Genomic DNA, 14,378 nt, shown 5'->3' on the forward strand with positions numbered 1-14,378 from the left:
GAATATAAATAAAAATAGGCAGAACTACAAGCAGAAGGTCACAATGCTACTATCCAGGGGATATTTTAGACATCACTTCTTGTAATATTTTGATCAAGAAGTTAATATGTTAACTAAACTCAGCAGCCAAAGGCATTCTTTTGGGCAGAAATGGAACAATAGTTGTGGAGCACATATTGTTTTGAATTCCACCTCAAGCTTTTATGAAAAAAGATCCAACATAACATTTTTCAACAAATCTCAAAGGATTGGTGTCACTCCCTGATGGTAATTCAATTAAATTAGAAAGTATTCACCAAAAGAAAATTAGAAAAACGCCATATTTGCAAATTCATGAAATAACTTCTATTTATTTATTTATTTATAAGTAGGCTCATGCCCAATATGGGGCTCAAACTCATCACCCCGAGATCAAGTCACAGGCTCTACCCAGTAAGCCAGCCAGGCATCTCCTCATGAAGTAACTTCTAAATAATTCATGTGTCAAAGAAGTGGAAATCATTTAGGAAGCAGAAATGAAAAACAATGGTAATACTAACATATCACAAACACTGTCTAGATATTATAGACCTAAATGCTCATATTAGAGAAAAATAAAGGCTAAAAGTTAAAAATCCATGTAAGTAATTTAACTTAAGTTACAAAAAAGACAAAATAAATAAATTTCTAGATGGTGAATTGATTGCTGCATTAAAGCTACTGATATTTTTCTTGATCTCATTAAGTCTTGCAGACATGCTTTCCCAATTTATACTCCTAGTAGCTATGGTTGGAGCACAATTTCTTACACTCCCACTTTTATTTTATTTTATTTTTTAATGTTTTATTTATTTTTGAGAGAGAGAGAGAGAGAGAGAGATATCATGAGCAGGGGAGGGTCAGAGAGAGAGGGAGACATAGAATCTGAAGCAGGCTCCAGGCTCTGAGCTAGCTGTCAGCACAAAGCCCGATGCGGGGCTCGAACCCACAAACAGTGAAATCATGACCTGAGCCAAAGCCAGACACTCAACCGAGCCACCCAGGCGACACTCCCAATAAAAAAGGGGGCACCTCGGTGGCTCAGTTGGTTAAGCGTTCCACTTTTAAAAGAACTAATTTGCTAAGTTAAGTTCTAGAGTAGGGAATACAAATGTATTTCTTAAATGTAAGTTAAGGGGCACCTGGGTGGCTCAGTCAGTTAAGCATCGACTTCAGCTCAGGGCATGATCTCGCAGTTCCTGGGTTCGAGCTCTGCATCAGGCTCTGTGCTGACAGCTAGCTCAGAGCCTAAAGCCTATCCTCGGATTCTGTGTCTCCCTCTCTCCCTGACCCTCCCCTGCTCGCGCTATTTCTCTGTCTCTCAAAAATAAATAAAAAACAAAAAATTAAAATAAATTAATAAAATAAAATGTAAGTTAAATCATTGGCTCATTTTTAAAAATGAGGGGAAAGTCATCTATATTCTCTGAATCTAAGTATCTAAAATCTCAAAAGGAAATTTGTATCAGCTCAAATCTACTTTCAAGAAATATTATGAATAATTAAGTGATGTAAAAGTTTGAAATTAAATTAGAAAAAATAAAATGCTATGGAATGTAAGTTATCAAAATATTGATGAAGGAATGATAATGACTCAGGTTTGCACTCTCTTTCCAAAAGAAGCAAATGGGGGTGGCTGGGTGACTCATTCAGTTAAAGTGTCCGACTCTTGATTTCAGCTCAGGTCATGATCTCACAGTTGGTGAGTCTGAGCCCCACCCACATCAGGCTCCACACTGACTGCTTGGGATTCTCTCTTTCTCCCCCTTTATCTCTACCCACACCCCCTCTCAAAATATAAACTTAAAAATACATTCAAAAAAAGTAAATGTTATTCATGGTCATTAGACTACAGTCTAGGTAGCATTTAAAACACTTGATGTAAGTGGCCTTGCCATATCCTCCCAACAATCAGCTGAGTATTTTTAGCTCCATCTTACTGATAAGCAAGCAGGCTCAGAGAGCTTAAAAAACTTGCCTCTCCTCCTTCTTACCACATCCCTCAAAAAAACAATGGAAAAAAGTGAGGCCAAGAATCAGATTCTGGTCATTTTTAAAGCTGTGCTCATTCCACTAGCTGCCATATTGTAGATATTGCCTCATATCGAACCTAATCTTTGGAAAGCCAAGTGCCACATCACCCATTGGAGAGGAAAGAGCTTATGGAGGTCAGTAGATATCCAGAGTTTTGGCTGAAGTCCATCTTGCAGTGGGTCAGGTGAGACCCTGAACTAATCTTGTGGTTATTTCCCCAGTCACATCAGATACATTTATCAACTGGTGAAATTCCCACATTTCTTTCCTGACCCAAAGAATAAAGCCTATTATGATGGGACAGGCCAAGTGAAAGATTCCAGAACTGTTCCCCACTCCCCGCCCCACACACCTCTACCCTAAATACTCAACCAAAAATCAATGCTCTATCCCTGGGGAAATCCCTATCTCTTGCAGCCACCATCCAGAACCACCACCATCCAGAGCTCAAAAGATGGAGAGATGGTAATCCCCAGCATATCTTCATTTAACTTACATGTTTGGCCTGTACAAAGTTCAGATGGTAGGTTTTCACAAATTTAATCAGGTGGTGATGCCAATGCTCCACCGGCCCAGGTACAAGTGGGAATAGTGTACATGAAATAGTCCATGTATGAGATGGCTTGGCCATAATGGGTAATGGAGTCCATGCCTGGGTTCAACAGACTGGCTTTTCCCTCACAAAGGCTCGTATGGCTATGAGACTGATGAGTATCCAATCTGCCATCAGAGGAGGCCAACACTGAGCTATGGGAATTCAGAAATATGATTCAGTCTAGCCACGCTAACATACTATATCACAGTGTATTTGGTCACATCACAGTGACCAACTCCCTAACTAAGGTATTTTGACAAGGAGGAGATGAGAGAGGTAGAGTCTGAAATCTTCTGAGTTGATTTCTGAGGAGGGTGTTTCAAAGCTCAACAGTACCAGAAGCCTGTGAATGACAGAGAGCACATAGATTCACTGAATACTTGGACTTTCAGTCAATTATTGGGTGGCTTTGCAGGCTTTGTTACAAGGTGCACCAGTGTCAACCTGCAAATGAGCCAGAAAGCCAAATGCATGATAGTTTGGTTTCAAAGGCCACAACGGTATGCCCAGAGTCAGCTAATCGGACTGGACCAGCAACATCATAACCTAGAAAAGTGTCAACAATGGTGAAGCACTGTTGGAAGCCAAAAAACAAGAGTCAAAGGTTCAATCTATCAAGGTTCAAATGTACAAAGGGTCAAATGTAGTCAATCTATCAAGAGTGGGTACAGCCAGTGCCCCTGTACGATGGATTCCTTCACTGTTAGATAAAGGAGCCAACTTTTGGCAGAAGTCACAAGTCTTGCATGTAGTGGAGGTTTCTCCATCAGAAGCAGGCTGCTCAACTTTCTGTCCAATGTATGATGATAGATGTAGTGCCATGCTCAGTATGATTGTGGGTCCAGGAAGCAATGTGGACCACACAGGGTTGACCAGCACCTTGACTCCAAATCAGTCTCCTCAGAGAAAAGGTCCTTACTATGTGTGCCCAGTATGCTGAATCATTAACCACATTTGTTCTCAGTTTGCAGTTCAAAGAGGGCTGTCTTTAATTTGTCAGTCAGTTTTCCAAGGAAGAGAACAGATGGCTAGTCCACTGAGGACAATCCAAGAGTCAATAAAAATATGACTGGTTCTTAGAGTATCGAAAGCAATGGTTCTTCCCGTGTGCACTGTGGGTTGGCCATTGTGGAAAACAGTATGGAGGCTACTTAAATGATTAGAAATACTATATGACCCAGTAATTCCACTACTGAGATTTGCCCAAAGAAAACAAAATGACCCATTAGAAGAGATACAATATGCACCCTATATTTACTGCAGTATTATTTACAGTAGCAAAGATATGGAAGCAATCTAAGTGTCCACTAAGAGATGAATGAGTAAATAAGATGTGGTATAGGGGCAACTATACCACATTGAGCATTCAGCTCTTGATTTCGGTTCAGGTCATGATCTCATGATTTGTGAGTTTGAGCCCTGTGTCAGGTTTTGTGCTGACAGTGCAGAGTCTGCTTAGGATCCCTCTCTTTTTGCCTCTTCCCTGCTCACTTGCTCTCTCTGTCTCTCTCAAAATAAATAAAATAAACATTAAGAAATTTTAAATATGTGGTATATATACACAATGAAATGTTACTCAGCCATAAAAAAGAATGAGATCTTACTATTTGTGACCACATGGATGGGTGTAGAGGGTATTATGCTAAGTGAAATAAGTCAAACAGAGAAAGACAAGTACCATATGATTTCACCTATATGTGGAATCAAAAAAAAAAAACACAAAGAAGAAACAAACTCATAAATAGAGGTAAAAAACTGATGGATGCCAGAGCTGAGGGGATAGGGGGATGTGCAAAATGGAGGAATGGGAGTGGGAGGTACAGGCTTCCATTACAGAATTAATAAGTCACGGGGATGAAAAGTACAGCATAGGAAATATAGTCAATGGTATTGTAATAGCATTGTAATAGCATTTTGACAGATGGGAGCTACACTTGTGGTGATCAACATAATGTATAAAACTGTTGAATCACTATGTTGTGATCTTGAAACTAATGTAACACTGTGTGTCGCTATATTTCAATTAAAAAATAATAAATTAATTTTAAAAATAAAGCAATGGTTCTTAACCAAGGGTGATTTTTTGTTCAAGGGGGAAAAAATACTGTATTATTAAATAATAATGTCTTGGGACATTTTTTATTTCTATGACCGAGGGTTGGGATGCCACTGGTATCTAGTGGGTAGATGTCAGGATGACACCAAACACATTGCAGTGCCCAGGACCCACCCTGCCCACATGTCCACTGTGATGAGGCTGAGAAACCCTGGGATAAGGCAGTTCAGCCCTTACTGCAGTTGGTCTTCCAGAGTTATCCCTGGGGCTGGATGGGCGTTCACTAATCTAGCCCACTTTTGTATTTGTTTAAATTCTCCATTATGAAAGTGTAATTAAAACATTTCATTTCTTCCTCTTTCTAGCACTTGAACTAAATTTTTTGTTTGTATTCCCTTCTAATTTATCACCTTCATGAGGGCAGGAATTTTGTCTGTTTTGTTCACTGATACAGGTAATCCCAGCACTTAACACACTATTTAACACTTTATAGATGATCAATAAATGTGTGACTGAGTGAATGGATCAAGGAAGGAATGAGCCAGCTTCTTAAAATTTGTGAGTTTTTTTTTAATGTTTATTTATTTTTGAGAGAGAGAGAGAGAGAGAGAGAGAGAGAGAGAGAGGCAGAGCATGAGAAGGGGAGGGACACAGAGAGAGGGAGACACAGAATCTGAAGCAGGCTCCAGGCTCTGAGCTGTCAGCACAGAGCCTGATGAGGGACTCAAACTCATGAACCGTGAGATCATGACCTAAGCCAAAGTTGGTTACTTAACCAACTGAGCCACCAGGTGCCCCAAAATTTGTGGGTTTTTTAATAGCAATCTTTTTTGAGATAGTAGTCACACACCATAAAATTGTATACTATTGGGGCGCCTGGGTGGCTCAGTCGGTTAAGCATCTAGCTTCGGCTCAGGTCACGATCTCACAGTTCATGGGTTCGAGCCCCGCATCAGGCTCTGTGCTAACAGCTCAGAGCCTGGAGCCTGCTTCAGATTCTGTGTCTCCCTCTCTCTCTGACCCTCCCTTGCTCGCACTATCTTTGTATCTCAAAAATTAAAAACATAAAAAAAATTTTTTTAATGAAGTATACTATTAATTTGGTTTACAGTATATTCACAAAGTTGTACAACAATCCCAACTCCAGAACATGTTTATCACCCCCAATAAGAAACCCTACTCTTAACTAACCTGAATTTAAATAAAAATTTGAAGCACTTAAAAAAGTAAAAATAAAAAGAGAAAACAAAACAAACAAAAAGAAACCCTATACTTATGAGCATTAGCTCCCCACCCCTCCTCTCCTTAGTTCCTGGCAACCATGAATCTACTTTTCCATCTCTGGATTTGCTTATTCTCTGGCCATTTCATATAAATGGAATCATACAGTATATAGTCCTTTGCGACCACCTCCTTTTACTTAACATGTTTTCAAGGCTCATCCATGTTGTAGCATGTAGCAGTACATTCATGGCTGAATAATATTACATCATACAGAGATAGCTCATTCTGTTTTTCTGTTCATCAGTTGGTAGATACCTAGGTTTTCCCCACTGTTGTACTATTATGAATACTGTTGCTATGAACACTCTTGCACAAACTTTTGCGTGAACATGTGTTTTAAACTCTCTCAGGTGAAATATACCTAGGAGGGAAATTGCTGGGTCATATGGTAACTCCATGTTTAACTTTCTGAGGCACTGTCAGGCTGTTTTCTGAAGCAGTGGCGCCATTTTACTCTCCCACCAGAAATGTATGGTACCATGAATACCAAGGGTTCTTGAGTTACAATGTATTTCACAATATTAGCACCCACTTTGTTGCTTCTCAAATTTGGTAAAAATCTTGATTTTAACAAGTCAGTGATTTTGCTGAAATGAAGGCAAAACATAATTTAATGAAATGTTTAATAAATATGAATTCTATTTGTCTTTACTTTATTATTCATCCAACCATCATCAATCACCCAGACATGAGCAGTAAATGTTAAATGGAGTCACTTATGATATGCTGTCAACTTTTATCATCTATAGCCATAGCTTCATACATTGGGTTTTTTTTTTTAATGTTCATTTATTTATGAGAGAGAGGAAGTGCAAGCACTTACATGCAACCTGAGAAGGAGCAGAGATAGAGGGAAACAGAGGACCCAAAGCTGGCTCTGTGTGAGAGCCCCATGCAGGGCTTGAACTCACGAACTAGGAGATCATGACCTGAGCGGAAGTCAGATGCTTAACTGACTGAGTCACCCAGGTGCCCCATATATGTTTTTTTTAATTTTTAAAATATTTATTTATTATTGAGAAACTGAGAAAGACAGAGCATGAGAGGGGCAGGGAGATGGAGAGACACAGAATCTGAAGCAGGTTCCAGGCTCTGAGCTGTCAGCACAGAGCCCAATGTGGGGCTTGAACACATGAGTGGTGAGATTATGACCTGAGCCAAAGTCGGACACTCAACTAACTGAGCCAGGTGCCTCCTATACAGGTTTTTTAATTGTTAATGTAAATATGTATTTATCATGGGAAGAGGATAAGACATATTTCATTTAGCATCTGGTCAGTTTGACTTTGTAAATGTTGGATGTATTGGTGCAGAGCCTCCATTACACTCTTGCCCTGGTTGCAAATGTCGGGGGCCAGTTGGTAGCTGCCTAACTCTGCTTTGTGATCTAACCAATTAATCTTTTTTCCCCCCTGGGCCAAATCTAGTAGATAGAAAATGCTAGATAAGGATCTATGTTTATTTTTTATAAAAAAAATTTTTTAACGTTTATTTTTGAGAGACTGAGAAACAGAGCATGAGTGGGGAAAGGCAAAGAAAGAGGAGGACACAGAATCCAAGGCAGGCTCCAGGCTCTGAGCTGTCAGCCCAGAGCCCAATGAAGGGCTCAACCTCACAAACCGTGAGATCATGACCCAGACCAGTATCAGACACTTAACGGACTGAGCCACCCAGGTGCCCCAGGATCTATGGTCTAAATGGGAGATAAGACAACAGCTCTTCCAAAGGAAGTTAATGAGACCAGGTCACCATCTCATCAAGTTGAGGTGGACTTTCAGCCTCTCTTCAGGGCTGGGGACATTGCCAAGACACTGAGTTTAAAGTGGGTTAAAGACTTATTTTTCTGTTAATCTGACCCCTTTATGTGAAAATGGGGTTGAGGGGAAGGCTATGTTGCTCTGTACAGCTACCACAAGCCTGTTTCAAAGTGATTCCATTTGGTGTTTTTCTCCATGAACCCAGATTATGAGGTGTCTTCTCTATGAACTAAAATTTTCTTTGACTTCAATCAATTGTAGATAAGGAGAATGAAAGCATGGTCCAGTTGACGCTTCCACCTCTGGCATTTCTCCAAACCAAGGTGACCCTGATGCCTAGGAAAGCCCCAAGCACATGGCAGCCTGGGGAGCAGGGAAAGGAAAGGCATCTCCCCATCAGGAAGGACATCCACATAATTTTTTCCTGTGCATGATGTGAATCCATAAATTCATGAGGGACAGAAAACATCCTCTAATGAAAATTTTGGTCTTAGAAGACAGTAATAAAGTGCTTTCATAAAATTCCCAAATTCTCAAGGAATTTGACTTAAAAGTCAAATTAAGATCTGTCACATGTACATACATGCAATTGAGTAGAGGACAGGTATCTGATCAGAAAAAGCATAAAATATAAAATTTTAATTTTGTGGGTTAAAAAAAGTGGTATTTCTTTCCTTTTATTATCATGCCTTCCCTCTTTCTCATCTTGTTGGGAGAGAAGGTTGAATTCTCCAACCAGCACTACAGGAGTGAAGGGGTTGGGGGAGATAATTCCTTCACAACAAAAATAAGAAACCCAACTATCTTTTTCACATGCAATGGTTCAGGAAATTGCAGAGGTGAATTTCAAGGAATTAAAAGCCTGAAGGATGCAACCAGCATGCAGAGCTCATACACGCGACTTGCTACAGGATCTGCATCAAAGTAAAGCTTGCATATGCAGAAAATGGAACTGCATGAGGGATTACAGCAAGGGTGAGGAACTCTCCCTTCCAAGACAAGACTAAGTACAAGATTAAGAGTCCTCGTTTCATCTTTAAAATGAACTTAAGGGGAATTGTATACACAGTCAAGAGTCAAGGCTTAAGACATTGAGCAGCAACAATAACAATGCCACCAAATCCTTTTCCTTTCAATTTCTTTTTGAAAGATGAATGTGTGAGTGGTACTTGGCCAAGCAGAGAGCTGGGATATTTGATTAAGAAAATGATGTTATCCATAGTTTGTAAGGCTATTGGATTGAAATGATCTTGAGCCATTTAAGGGTGATATCCATTGGATTGTACTTTAAATTTTATCTCACTTTTTTTTTTTTTTTTTTTTTTTAGAAAAAGCAATCTTCCTGGACTGTAGATAAAAACAAGAGGATTATAGGGGCGCCTGGGAAGCTCAGTGTGTTAAGTGCCCCACTCTTGGTTTCAGCTCAGGTCAAGATCTCATGTTCTGTGAGTTCAAGCCCAGCATTGGGCTCCACACTGACAGTGCTGAGTCTGCTTGGATTCTCTCTCTCTCCCCGGCTCTCTCTGCCCCTTCCCCTACTCTCTATCTCTGTCTCTCTCAAAATGAATAAATAAACTTAAAAAAGTTTTAAGAAAAGAGGATGATAATGGTCTGAACAATAGTGATTAAGAAGTTCATCTCCAAAGCTTCTTGTACTTTATGTGATCACATTTCCCCCCCAACTTTTTATTTTGGAAAATTTCAAACCTACAAAATGTTGTAAGGACAGTACAGCATACCCTTCACCTTGATTTATCAATTGTCAGCCTTTTCCATATTTGTTCTTTCTAGACAGAGAGCTGTAGATACACGTTTATATGTAACATGTACATATACATGTGCTTATGTATAAATACACATGTATATGAATGATAGGTATCATCACATATCTAAACTTAGATACAGGCATATAGTTATATAAACACACATTTTTTCCTTAGCTGTTGAGAGTAAGTTATATTTACTACACGACTTCAACCCTACACACTTGACCATGTATCTCCTAAGAAGGCCATTCTTCTGTTTTAACTCAATATCATTATCAAACCCAAGACACTTAACATTTCTACAATACTTCTATCCAATATACAGTCCTTATGCAAATGTCCCCAGCTGTCCAAATAACGGCTTTTAGAGATGGCCCACACAAAGGCAATGTCTTTTCAGTCTCTTTGTAATCAAGCCCTGTTCTATGGGTATTTTGTTTCATGACACTGAGGCTTTTGAAGAGTCCAAAATAGTCACTTGGCAGGGTATCTCTCAACCTGGATCTGCCTGATGTTTCTTTTTCAAGTGGGGTCACAAATGGGAGGTTTAGGTGTTGCTATGAAAACACACAGAAGTGAAATCTGGGCCTGTGAAGTGGGCAGGGACAGGGAACACTCTGAGGGGCTCTGGCCTGAATGAGTAGCAATTAGCTGAGCATACTGAGCCACTGATAGCAAGAGCACTCCAAGGCCAGGGTCCCCGACATGGTGGCAAGAGATAGTATGGTGGCCAAGGGAAATGACAAGCTGGGGAAGACAGCTTGGGGCTGAGTGTTCCCTTCAAGAAATCTAAGGAAAGGTCTATGCAGTCAGGTGAAAGCCCAGGCAGGGGCCTGGGCTAGAGATAACTATCTGCGAGCCAGTGATTTAATATGCTCCATAAGGAGTGAGGTCACTGTGAAGAGTAAAGAATAGAAGAGATGGGGTTCAGGCCTTGAAAAATACCACCATGTGATGGCTGGGTGGGAGAATCAGGAGGAATAGCCAGAGAAGGAGGAGGAGACCTGCAGAGTGTGTGTGAAGAAAGACAAAGGAAGAAGGGGTTCAAGAAAGTACCAGGGCAGTTAAAGAAAATATCATCTGACACTTGTTAAAAGGGTAAGAAAGACTTTATTCCGACTATTGCAATAGGAGCATGGCAACAGGAGAGAAGATCTGGCTCAATTCTGATTCCAAGGCCAAGTAGGGATTCACAGCCAACAGAATGAGGGGGTCTGTGGATGGGAAATTACTAAGAGGGGAAATCAAGGATTCTTGCCTTTAGCAACAATCAAAGGTGGGGCATGAGGAATTTCAGCAGATGCCAAAGGTGAAGAGAGTCTCATTAAACTGACTTCGCAGAATTCTTTGCTGAGACTGGGCTGGGCAGGCTAGACACAGGATGGGGGGTGGGGTCAAAGCTGAGATTTAGTAAAAGAAAGGCTCAGAGGAACCTGACTAAAATTTGATCAAGGAGAGGGTCCACGTCAGGGGTCAGCTGTCCAAAGCTGTAGAGATGAGGACGGAAAATGTATAACCACATGGATGTCACTGACTTCTGCAACAGCTATAAGATCTGAGGATACTTTTCATATAGTTCTATGTATGTAGGAGAAATGCTTATTTTTAAATGTAATTCCTTTTGTATATCCATATATAGAAATATGATAAAGCCTTAAAAAGAGAGAATTATTTATGTACTGATATGGAATGGTTGCCAAGTTAAACTTTTAAGTGATAAAAGGAAAGTGCAGAAGAACATGTATAGTAAGTTAGCATTTATATAAAAAAGGGGGCAATAAAGATACAGACATAAATACGTAGGAGTGTGCTCACAAATAAACGCATTTATGGGGTGTCTGGGTGGCTCAGTCGGTTAAGTGTCCGGCTTCGGCTCAGGTCATGATCTCACGGTTCGTGGGTTCGAGCCCCGCATCGGGCTCTGTGCTGACTGCCAGCTCGGAGCCTGGAGCCTGTTTTGGATTCTGTGTCTCCCTCTCTCTCTGCCCCTCCCCTGATCACACTCTCTCTCTCTCTCTCTCTCTCAAAAATAAAATAAAAAGCATTAAAAAATTTTTTTAAAAAAGGAAGATAAAACACATTTGTTGGTGTATGAGTAAGATGCTTCTCGAGGAGACAGAAGAAACTGATAGCACTAGTTGCCTGCAGAGACAGGAACTCAGTGATTCAAAACATGGGCGAAGACTTTGCAATGCACAGCCTTTCATACCTTTTGAATTTGGGACCACATATGAGCATTACTTATTTTTAAAAATTACCTATTTAAAAATAATTTTAAGAATTATGAATATCCTTTCTGAGATACTATAATTTGCATTTCGTTAGACATATGTTCAGATGATAATATAAGGAGATCTATCTTCTTTTTTTTTTTATTTATTTTTGAGAGACAGAGACAGCAGGAGCAGGGGAGGGTCAGATAGAGAGGGAGACACAGAATCTGAAGCAGGCTCCAGGCTCTGAGATTGTCAGCACAGAGCCCAACACAGGGCTCGAACCCACGAACCGTGAGATCGTGACCTGAGCTGAAATCGGACACTTAACCAACTGAGCCACCCAGGCACCCCGTACCTTCATTTTTAAATTATTATATGTACCCCATTTTATAGACAAAACATTATTTGTCCAACGTTTCCAACAATTCATTATTAAAAACTATACTGCAAGGCGCATCCTGTACATTCATGTTTATGCGCATGTTTCTGTGCAATAAATTCCAATAGATGGAACAAGATAGTTCCACATTTCCTTCCAGAAGGGCTACTCGAGACCACACATCTCCACCATCCACAACAGTCGATCCCTGTTGCTCCATGTATTTTGCACTGAATATTTGCCCCAAATGGTGCAAGGTCTCTAGTGTGGCAGAGACGATGCCGAGTGTTCACCTGCTCTTCCTCTGGAGCATACAAGTAGGCCACATTTCCCAGCATCCCTTGCGCTGAAGCAGGGCAGAGTTCTGGTTGATGGCAGTAGTGATGTACAGAAGCACTGTTAGAACTAGCTCCTAAAAACTCTCCCTGTGATCCTCAAGCTCTCTTCCTCCTTCATCTGCTCAATGGGTATAGAGGGTCACATGCAGAACTCTGAACTCCAGAGCATTACTTGCTGAGCAGAGAAATAAACTTACCATATCCCATTGCTGCCCCAACCCCGCCCTCCTAACTAGGATTTGACCCCATACCCAGTTCCTGTCACCAAGTCTTTTGTTCAGATGTCATCTTCTTGGGGCACCTGGGTGGCTCAGTCAGTTAAGCATCCAACTTCAACTCAGGTCATGATCTCAGGCTTCCTGAGTTTGAACCCTACATTGAGCTCTCTGCTGTCAGTGCAGAGCCTGCTTCAGATCCTCTGTCCCCTTCTCTCTGACTCTGCCCCTCCCCCCTCCACAAAAATAAACATTTAAAAAACAAACAAACAAACGTCATCTTCCAAAGGGCATTCTCTACCACCCAACTTAGCCCAACCCTCTGCCCCTGCACTGCTTATCTGACCACCTTTGAGGCATCTGACTGTCTTCTGAAGTTAGCCGATACTTTTATTTCCTCTGAGTCTTCTTCCCCAGACAATGTTGCAACCTTGATCAACCTGGCTAGCGCCACTTAGGGCAGGAGATGAGAGGTAGCAGCAGTTGACTACTAGGCCCCTGACTCAGCCCACCACTCACCACCATTCTAGGGAACCTGTGCCTCACGGCAACTACAGCCAAACTTCCCAGGCTATAACCTGAACAGAGGATGGTGACCACTTCCTTCATTCATTCTAAAATATTTATTGAGCCCCTACTATGTACTAGACACTATTCTAAATCCCTCGAATATATCAGGGAACAAATGAGACAAAAATTCTTGCCCCATTCTGGTGGGTGAGACAGACAATAAACAATAAGCCCAATAAATAAGTGCCTTGTATGAAAAGAGGTGAAGGAGTAAAGAAGGTGCAGGGTGAGGGGTAGGTGTCTATGCTAAGTAGGGTGGGAAGAGGGTGACATTTAAGAAAAGACCTAGAGGTGACAGTCACATGTTTATCTGGGAGAAGTTTCCCAGTGAAACAATTAATGCAAAGTCCCTGAGGCAGGGCCAAGTCTGCAGTGTTAAAGAGCAGGAAGAATTCCATGTGGCTGAGAACCTAGAAGGAAATGAGGTCAGAGATGTAATGATGAGGAAGGTGTCCAGATCACACAGGTTTTAGAGGTAAGGGTAAGGACTTTTTGGCTTTTTTCTAAGTCAGATGATGTGCCTTCGCAGTTTTAGAGAAGTGATATATATTCTGACTTATATGTTTAAAACATTTTTTAATGTTTATTTATTTTTGAGAGACAGTGTGTGCACAAGTGCAGGGGAGGAGCAGAGAGAGAAGGGGGACAGAGGAGCCAGAGTTCTGTGCTGACAGCAGAGACCCCAACATGGGGCTTGAACTCACAAACTGCGAGATAATGACCTGAGTAGAAGTCAGAAGGTCAACCGACTGAGCCACCCAGGGGCCCCTACTATGATTTACATATTGAAAGGGATCCCTCTGACTGTTGTACTGAGAACCTGCCCAGGGGTGGGAGCGAAGTAGAAACTGGGAGAGCAGGGAGGCTGCTGCAGAAAATCGGGGAGAGCGACAGTGGCTCGTGCTGGGTTTGCTAACGGGAGGTGTGGATCTACTTTGAAGATGGAGCTAACTGATCTCCTGCTGCACCGGCTACGGAGAAAACAGGGGTCACAGAGGCTTCCAAGCTGGCCTGAACAGCTGCAAGAATGGAACCACCTGAATTAGGGAAGGCCAAGGGTGGGTGGTTCCAGGAGCAGCATCGGGGGCTCAAGTCTGAACTTGGTGAAACTGAGATGTTTCAAGACAACAACACGGAGATACTGGGTAGG

This window comes from Suricata suricatta, chromosome 4, assembly GCF_006229205.1.
Source record: "Suricata suricatta isolate VVHF042 chromosome 4, meerkat_22Aug2017_6uvM2_HiC, whole genome shotgun sequence".
Classification (NCBI taxonomy): Eukaryota; Metazoa; Chordata; class Mammalia; order Carnivora; family Herpestidae; genus Suricata; species Suricata suricatta.